We start from the raw sequence: 10,129 nt of genomic DNA, 5'->3' as shown, positions 1-10,129 counted from the left end.
TCAAATGAAGAGTGTATCCAGATAAGGGTTATACATTTGACATAATACAATGTTAATTATGGTTCAAGATAGACAAATTCTACAGTTTACAGTAAATGTTTGCATGTACCTTTTCTTGCTGTTTAGAAGGCTCTGTGTTGATTGACATATATAGTTTTGTTATGTATATACAATAAAACAACATATACATCACATTATTTTAACTAGGACAAAAGCACATAGTTGTATATTTCACACACAGTTAATATCACACTGGCCTATGAATCTCAGAAAACATGTGCAGTTTATCCAGCACATACAGTGCCTTGCGAAAGTATTCGGCCCCCTTGAACATTGTGACCTTTTGCCACATTTCAGGCTTCAAACATAAAGATATAAAACTGTATTTTTTGTGAAGAATCAACAACAAGTGGGACACAATCATGAAGTGGAACAACATTTATTGGATATTTCAAACTTTTTTAACAAATCAGCAAACTGAATAAATTAGGCGTGCAAAATTATTCAGCCCCTTTACTTTCAGTGCAGCAAAACTCTCTCCAGAAGTTCAGTGAGGATCTCTGAATGATCCAATGTTGACCTAAATGACTACAGATGATAAATACAATCCACCTGTGTGTAATAAAGTCTCCGTATAAATGCACCTGCACTGTGATAGTCTCAGAGGTCCGTTAAAAGCGCAGAGAGCATCATGAAGAACAAGGAACACACCAGGCAGGTCCGAGATACTGTTGTGAAGAAGTTTAAAGCCGGATTTGGATACAAAAAGATTTCCCAAGCTTTAAACATCCCAAGGAGCACTGTGCAAGCAATAATATTGAAATGGAAGGAGTATCAGACCACTGGAAATCTACCAAGACCTGGCCGTCCCTCTAAACTTTCAGCTCATACAAGGAGAAGACTGGTCAGAGATGAGGCAAGAGGCCCATGATCACTCTGGATGAACTGCAGAGATCTACAGCTGAGGTGAGACACTCTGTCCATAGGACAACAAATCAGTCGTATATTGCACAAATCTGGCCTTTATGGAAGAGTGGCAAGAAGAAAGCCATTTCTTAAAGATATCCATAAAAAGTGTCGTTTAAAGTTTGCCACAAGCCACCTGGGAGACACACCAAACATGTGGAAGAAGGTGCTCTGGTCAGATGAAATCAAAATTGAACTTTTTGGCAACAATGCAAAACGTTATGTTTGGCATAAAAGCAACACAGCTCACCACCCTGAACACCATCCCCACTGTCAAACATAGTGGTGGCAGCATCATGGTTTGGGCCTGCTTTTCTTCAGCAGGGACAGGGAAGATGGTTAAAATTGATGGGAAGATGGATGGAGCCAAATACAGGACCATTCTGGAAGAAAACCTGATGGGGTCTGCAAAAGACCTGAGACTGGGACGGAGATTTGTCTTCCAACAAGACAATGATCCAAAACATAAAGCAAAATCTACAATGGAATGGTTCAAAAATAAACATATCCAGGTGTTAGAATGGCCAAGTCAAAGTCCAGACCTGAATCCAATCGAGAATCTGTGGAAAGAACTGAAAACTGCTGTTCACAAATGCTCTCCATCCAACCTCACTGAGCTCGAGCTGTTTTGCAAGGAAGAATGGGAAAACATTTCAGTCTCTCGATGTGCAAAACTGATAGAGACATACCCCAAGAGACTTACAGCTGTAATCGCAGCAAAAGGTGGCGCAACAAAGTATTAACTTAAGGGGGCTGAATAATTTTGCACACCCAATTTTTCAGTTTTTGATTTGTTAAAAAAGTTTGAAATATCCAATAAATGTTGTTCCACTTCATGATTGTGTCCCACTTGTTGTTGATTCTTCACAAAAAAATACAGTTTTATATCTTTATATTTGAAGCCTGAAATGTGGCAAAAGGTCGCAAAGTTCAAGGGGGTCGAATACTTTCGCAAGGCACTGTATATATATATATATATATATAATGTAATAAATATACACCAAACAAAATTATAAACGCAACATGTAAAGTGTTGACCACATGTTTCATGACCCGTGTTATGCAGGTGAATGAGGACCCAAAAGCGACTTGGCGAAAACAGAGTTTTTAATCCAGTAAAGTAACTTTACAATCAAAAGGCATAATTCTACTCGTAATGACGAGAACAGACTGGAGACTTGATCAAGAACTGCAGGTTGCCTCGGGAAGGCACTTGAACGTAGCAGACTCAGACACCTGCTCACCACGCAGCATCTGAGGGAAACACGACACGACAGGGCGATACATAGACACAGCACGGTGAACAATAGACAAGGATCCGACAGGACAGGAACGGAAAACAAGGGAAGAAATAGGGACTCTAATCAGAAGACAAAATAGGGAACAGGTGTAAAAAGACTAAATGAGTGAGTTAGGAGAATGAGGAACAGCTGGGAGCAGGAACGGAACGATAGAGAGAGGAGAGAGAGGGAGGGGGAGAGAGAGGGATAGAAAAAGGGAACGAACCTAATAAGACCAGCAGGGGGAAACGAACAGAAGGGAAAGCATAATGACAAGACAATATATGACAAAACATGACAACCCGAAATTAAAAATCCCAGAAATGTTCTATACGCACAAAAAGCTTATTTCTCTAAAATGTTGTGCACAAATTTGTTTACATCCCTGTTAGTGAGCATTGTCCTTTGCCAAGATAAACCATCCACCTGATTAGGTGTGGCATATCAAGAAGTTGATTAAACGGCATGATCATTAAATATGTACACCTTGTGCTGGGGACAGTAAAAGGCCACTTTAAAATGTGTAGTTTTGCCACACAATGCTACAGATGTCTCATACCCGGCTTCTTCACCTGCGGGATCGTCTGAGGGAGGGCTGGGGGGTATTTCTGTCTGTAATAAAGCCCCTTTGTGAGGGAACTCATTCTGATTGGCTGGGCCTGGCTCCCAGCCCAGTCATGTGAAATCCATAGATTAGGGCCTAATTTATTTATTTCAATTGACTATTTCCTTATATGAACTGTAACTCAGTAAAATCTTTGAAATTATTGCATGTTGCATTTTTATATTTTTGTTCATTATAAATATATTACATACCTGTACAATACTTTCAGATTGTTCACAATGCTATGTTATGTAATGCTCATTACTTTGCTATACAGCATGCACTGCTGGTTGTATAGGCCAGCCCCTGTAGGGGAGTTGATCATGCACAGGGACCCTGGAGGGGGGAATATGGCCAACCCCAGAATCCCCAGAGCTCTCTAAAATAACCAACCACATGTTCTCCTCCACCCAGACTGGACACGCACGTGCACCATCATATGCAAATACATTTCCCCCCCACACCAAACGCGATCACGACATGCAGGTTGAAATATCAAAACAAACTCTGAACCAATTATATTAATTTGGGGACAGGTCGAAAAGCATTAAACATTTATGGCAATGTAGCTAGCTAGCTTGCAGTTGTTAGCTAATTTGTCCTATTTAGCTAGCTTGCTGTTACTAGCTAATTTGTCCTGGGATATACATGTAAACGTGCATACCTGAAATGCACAAGGTCCTCTACTCCGACAATTAATCCACACATAAAACGGTAAACCAAATCGTTTCTAGTCATCTCTCCTCCTGCCAGGCTTTTTCTTCTTTGGACTTATATGGCGACTTATATGGCGATTGGCATCTAACTTTCATAGGTGTATTACCACGACCGACCAACCTCAGTTCATCTTTCAATCACCCACGTGGGTATAACCAATGCGGAGATGGCACGTGGGTATCTGCTTCTATAAACCAATGAGGAGATGGGAGAGGCAGGACTTGCACCGCGTTCAGCGTCACAAATAGAACTGCCTTCTATTTTAGCGCTTGGCAATGCCGAAGCTCATTGGCGTGCACGAGCAGTGTGATGCAATGATTGAATAACATGTATGTGTACATTTATTTTGCAACGCTCACGCACATGACGCAAGTGGTGTGGTCAGCATGTAACATTGAGTAATTTATTACCATGCTTTCCAAAACAACTGTCTCATTGTATTTTACAGTTACGGATTTATTGCAACTCTCTCATTTAAAATGTTGCTGATATGACATGATCTTCTTACAGGCCTTAGTGGGAGTTAACTGTAAAAGCAATCATGGACACAGGCAACAACACTCTAATCTCTCATTGGCTACCAACTCATCAGCCAATGAACAATTCTTCTTCCTGTGATTCCATCTCCCTCTCTGCATCAGAACAAGCTGATCCCAACCATCTTCAGTGTCAAATTTGTCTTTGGTTTTGTGGGCAATGTCTTGGTGGTGTTCGTGTTGTGTCAAAAGTCCAACCGTAAAACAGTGGCCAACACCTAGATTGGAAACTTGGCTCTCTCAGATCTGTTGTTCCTGATCAGCCTGCCTTTCTGGGCAGTCTACTACTCCGTTGACTACAACTGGGTGTTTGGTGGGCTGATGTGTAAGCTGTGTGGCAGCCTCCTCTCTCTGAACGTCTATGCCAGCATTTACTTCATCACCTGTATGAGTGTGGAACACTACAGAGCCATTGTCTATCCCCTCTAGTCTCAGTGCAGCAGGAACCTGTGTCGGGCACGAGTGGTCAGCTGTGTGATCTGGACCATTGCTGGCCTCATGACCATCCCTACCAAGGCCTTCAGAGACACCTACCACCTGGAGGACCTGGGGGTCATGGCATGTGCCCTCATATATCCACCTACCCAGACAAACTGGTTTCCTGGCCTGGCCCTGACAAAGAACATCCTGGCCTTCTTGGTACCCTTCACAGTCATCGCCAGCTATTACTGCTGCATCGGGAAGCACCTCTTGGGGGCACAGCCCGGCCTGGAAAAGAGCTCCAGCAACAAGGACCGTGTGATGAAGATGGTAGTGGCTGTGGTGCTGGTCTTCTTCGTCTGCTGGTTCCCCTTCCACTTTCTGACCTTCATGGACGTCCTGAACACCCTGGGGTGATGCACAGCTGTTGGGTGCGCCAGGCCATCATCACCCTGATGCCCTTCACCCTCTGCCTGGGCTTCTTCATCAGCGCCATCAACCCTGTACTCTACTGCTTTGTGGGGATCCACTTTTGGGAGCAGCTGTGGCTGCTGTATGAGAAGGCCCCCAGGCTGTTGTCAGAAGAGAGACTCCATCAGGACCAGGCTTAGCTCCTTCTCCAGCAACATCAAATATACAGGGCCACTGGAGACTCTGGGACAACACAGTAGGGACCCTAGTGGATCACCTGGTAGGACTATGAGAGGACTCCTGTTAGATGTGTAACAGTTGACCCCAGACATCCAGGATCACCCCCAGGTCTAGTCTCCAGGGGACATTGACCCCCCCCCCCCCCCCCCGTCTGCTCCTAATCAGGGTCACCCTGTAGGCTGGACAGAGGGCATCTAGAGTATACAGTGCCTTGCGAAAGTATTCGCCGCCCTTGAACCTAGCGACCTTTTGCCACATTTCAGGCTTCAAACATAAAGATATAAAACTGTATTTTTTATGTGAAGAATCAACAACAAGTGGGACACAATCACGACATTTATTGGATTTATACGGAGACTGCAATGCAGGTGTAGAAGCACGGTGGCTAGGAAAAACTCCCTAGAAAGGCCAAAACCTAGGAAGAAACCTAGAGAGGAACCAGGCTATGAGGGGTGGCCAGTCCTCTTCAGGCTGTGCCGGGTGGAGATTATAACAGAACATGGCCAAGATGTTCAAATGTTCATAAATTACCAGCATGGTCAAATAATAATAATCACAGTAGTTGTCAAGGGTGCAGCAAGTCAGCACCTCAGGAGTAAATGTCAGTTGGCTTTTCATAGCCGATTATTAAGAGTATCTCTACCGCTCCTGCTGGGACAGGTAGCACGTCCGGTGAACAGGTCAGGGTTCCATAGCCGCAGGCAGAACAGTTGAAACTGGAGCAGCAGCACGGCCAGGTAGACTGGGGACAGCAAGGAGTCATCATGCTAGGTCCTATGCTAGGTCCTAGGGCTCAGGTCCGCCAAGACAAAGAAAAAAAAAGAGAAAGAAAGAGAGAATTAGAGAGAGCATACTTAAATTCACACAGGACACCGGATAAGATAGGAGTGTTATGCAGGTGAAGGAGGACCCAAACGCGACTTAACAGAAACAGAGTTTATTAATGCTCAAAACCGAATAACTGAAATCCTCTAGATAGTAGAGGGGAAAACAACTGGAGAAGCGGCCACAGACTGCAGGTCGCTTCGGGTAGGCGCAGGCCGTAGTCAACTGAGACACCTGCTCACACGCAGCGTCTGAAGAAGGCACAAAACACGACAGGACAGGGTGATACACAATCACGGCAAAAAACACGACAGGACAGGGCGAAACGCAATAACAGCATGGAATACAAAACAAGGAACCGATGGAACAGGAACGGATCACAAAGGAATAAATAGGGAGTCTAATCAGGGAAAGGATCGGGAACAGGTGTGGAAAGACTAAATGATGATTAGGGGAATAGGAACAGCTGGGAGCAGGAACGGAACGACAGAGAGAAGAGAGAGCGAGAGAGTGAGAGAGGGAGGGGAGAGAGAAGGATAGAACCAAACAAGACCAGCAGAGGGAAACGAATAGCATGGGGAGCACAGGGACAAGACATGACAATGAATGACAAACATGACAGTACCCCCCACTCACCGAGCGCCTCCTGGCGCACTCGAGGAGGAATCCTGGCGGCAACGGAGGAAATCATCGATGAGCGAACGGTCCAGCACGTCCCGAGACGGAACCCAACTCCTCTCCTCAGGACCGTAACCCTCCCAATCCACTAGGTATTGGTGACCCCGTCCCCGAGAACGCATGTCCATAATTTTATGTACCTTGTAAATAGGTGCGCTCTCGACAAGGACGGGAGGGGGAGGGAAGACGAACGGGGGTGCGAAGAAAAGGCTTAACACAGGAGACATGGAAGACAGGATGGACGCGACGAAGATGTCGCGGAAGAAGCAGTCGCACAGCGACAGGATTGACGACCTGGGAGACACGGAACGGACCAATGAACCCGCGGAGTCAACTTACGAGAAGCTGTCGTAAGAGGAAGGTTGCGAGTGGAAAGCCACACTCTCTGGCCGCAACAATACCTTGGACTCTTAATCCTGCGTTTATTGGCGGCTCTCACCGTCTGTGCCCTGTAACGGCAAAGTGCAGACCTCACCCTCCTCCAGGTGCGCTCACAACGTTGGACAAACGCTTGAGCGGAGGGAACGCTGGACTCGGCAAGCTGGGATGAGAACAGAGGAGGCTGGTAACCCAGACTACTCTGAAACGGAGATAACCCGGTAGCAGACGAAGGAAGCGAATTGTGAGCGTATTCTGCCCAGGGGAGCTGTTCTGCCCAAGACGCAGGGTTCCTGAAAGAAAGGCTGCGTAGTATGCGACCAATCGTCTGATTGGCCCTCTCTGCTTGACCGTTAGACTGGGGATGAAACCCGGAAGAGAGACTGACGGACGCACCAATCAAACGACAGAACTCCCTCCAAAACTGTGACGTGAATTGCGGACCTCTGTCTGAAACGGCGTCTAACGGGAGGCCATGAATTCTGAATACATTCTCAATAATGATTTGTGCCGTCTCCTTAGCGGAAGGAAGTTTAGCGAGGGGAATGAAATGTGCCGCCTTAGAGAACCTATCGACAACCGTCAGAATCACAGTCTTCCCCGCAGACAAAGGCAGACCGGTAATGAAGTCTAAGGCAATGTGAGACCATGGTCGAGAAGGAATGGGAGCGGTCTGAGACGACCGGCAGGAGGAGAGTTACCCGACTTAGTCTGCGCGCAGTCCGAACAGGCAGCCACGAAACGGCGCGTGTCACGCTCCTGAGTCGGCCACCAAAAGCGCTGGCGAATAGACGCAAGAGTGCCTCGAACACCGGGATGACCCGCTAACTTGGCAGAGTGAGCCCACTGAAGAACAGCCAGACGAGTGGAAACAGGGACGAAAAGGAGGTTACTAGGACAAGCGCGCGGCGACGCAGTGTGCGTGAGTGCTTGCTTAACCTGTCTTTCAATTCCCCAGACTGTTAACCCGACAACACGCCCATAAGGAAGAATCCCCTCGGGATCAGTAGAAGCCACAGAAGAACTAAACAGACGGGATAAGGCATCAGGCTTGGTGTTCTTGCTACCCGGACGGTAAGAAATCACAAACTCGAAACGAGCGAAAAACAACGCCCAACGAGCTTGACGGGCATTAAGTCGTTTGGCAGAACGGATGTACTCAAGGTTCTTATGGTCTGTCCAAACGACAAAAGAAACGGTCGCCCCCTCCAACCACTGTCGCCATTCGCCTAGGGCTAAGCGGATGGCGAGCAGTTCACGGTTACCCACATCATAGTTGCGCTCAGATGGCGACAGGCGATGAGAAAAATAAGCGCAAGGATGAACCTTATCGTCAGACTGGGAGCGCTGGGATAGAATGGCTCCCACGCCTACCTCTGAAGGTCAACCTCGACAATGAATTGTCTGGTGACGTCAGGAGTAACGAGGATAGGAGCGGACGTAAAACGTTCTTTTAGAAGATCAAAAGCTCCCTGGGCGGAACCGGACCACTTAAAACACGTCTTGACAGAAGTAAGAGCTGTGAGAGGGGCAGCAACTTGACCGAAATTACGAATGAAACGCCGATAGAAATTAGCGAAACCTAAGAAGCGCTGCAACTCGACACGTGACCTTGGAACGGGCCAATCACTGACAGCTTGGACCTTAGCGGAATCCATCTGAATGCCTTCAGCGGAAATAACGGAACCGAGAAAAGTAACGGAGGGGACATGAAAAGAGCACTTCTCAGCCTTTACGTAGAGACAATTCTCTAAAAGGCGCTGTAGAACACGTCGAACGTGCTGAACATGAATCTCGAGTGACGGAGAAAAAATCAGGATATCGTCAAGATAGACAAAAACAAAAATGTTCAGCATGTCTCTCAGAACATCATTAACTAATGCCTGAAAAACAGCTGGCGCATTGGCGAGACCGAACGGCAGAACCCGGTACTCAAAATGCCCTAACGGAGTATTAAACGCCGTTTCCACTCGTCCCCCTCTCTGATGCGCACGAGATGGTAAGCGTTACGAAGGTCCAACTTAGTAAAGCACCTGGCTCCCTGCAGAATCTCGAAGGCTGATGACATAAGGGGAAGCGGATAACGATTCTTAACCGTTATGTCATTCAGCCCTCGATAATCACGCAGGGGCGCAGAGTACCGTCCTTCTTCTTAACAAAAAGAACCCCGCCCCGGCCGGAGAGGAAGAAGGCACTATGGTACCGGCGTCAAGAGACACAGACAAATAATCCTCGAGTGCCTTACGTTCGGGAGCCGACAGAGAGTATAGTCTACCTCGAGGAGGAGTGGTCCCCGGAAGGAGATCAATACTACAATCATACGACCGGTGAGGAGGAAGGGAGTTGGCTCGGGACCGACTGAAGACCGTGCGCAGATCATGATATTCCTCCGGCACTCCTGTCAAATCGCCAGGTTCCTCCTGAGAAGTAGGGACAGAAGAAATGGGAGGGATGGCAGACATTAAACACTTCACATGACAAGAAACGTTCCAGGATAGGATAGAATTACTAGACCAATTAATAGAAGGATTATGACATACAAGCCAGGGGTGACCCAAAACAACAGGTGTAAACGGTGAACGAAAAATCAAAAAGATATAGTCTCACTGTGGTTACCAGATACTGTGAGAGTTAAAGGTAGTGTCTCAAATTTGATACTGGGAAGATGACTACCATCTAAGGCAAACATGGGCGTAGGCCTGTCTAACGGTCTGAAAGGAATGTTATGTTTCCGAGCCCATGCTTCGTCCATGAAACAACCCTCAGCCCCAGAGTCAATCAAAGCACTGCATGTAGCACCCGAACCGGTCCAGCGTAGATGGACCGACATAGTAGTACAAGATCTAGATGAAGGGACCTGAGTAGTAGCGCTCACCAGTAGCCCTCCGCTTACTGATGGGCTCTGGCCTCTTACTGGACATGAAATAACAAAATGTCCAGCAACTCCGCAATAGAGGCACAGGCGGTTGGTGATCCTCTGTTCCCTCTCCTTATTCGAGATGCGAATCCCTCCCAGCTGCATGGGCTCAGTCTCAAAGCCAGAGGGAGATGGTTGCGATGCGGAGCAGGGAAAC

The 10,129-nt window shown here is 47.0% G+C and overlaps 1 pseudogene; it reads left to right on the top strand.

Annotated features, from left to right (window-relative positions):
- The first annotated feature begins 3,930 nt into the window (after positions 1-3,930).
- Positions 3,931-5,249, top strand: LOC123999807 (annotated as a pseudogene).
- Positions 5,250-10,129: the final 4,880 nt, after the last annotated feature.

This window comes from Oncorhynchus gorbuscha, linkage group LG16 (genome assembly GCF_021184085.1).
Source record: "Oncorhynchus gorbuscha isolate QuinsamMale2020 ecotype Even-year linkage group LG16, OgorEven_v1.0, whole genome shotgun sequence".
NCBI classification, from domain to species: domain Eukaryota; kingdom Metazoa; phylum Chordata; class Actinopteri; order Salmoniformes; family Salmonidae; genus Oncorhynchus; species Oncorhynchus gorbuscha.
This window is presented reverse-complemented; position numbering and strand designations above follow the sequence as displayed.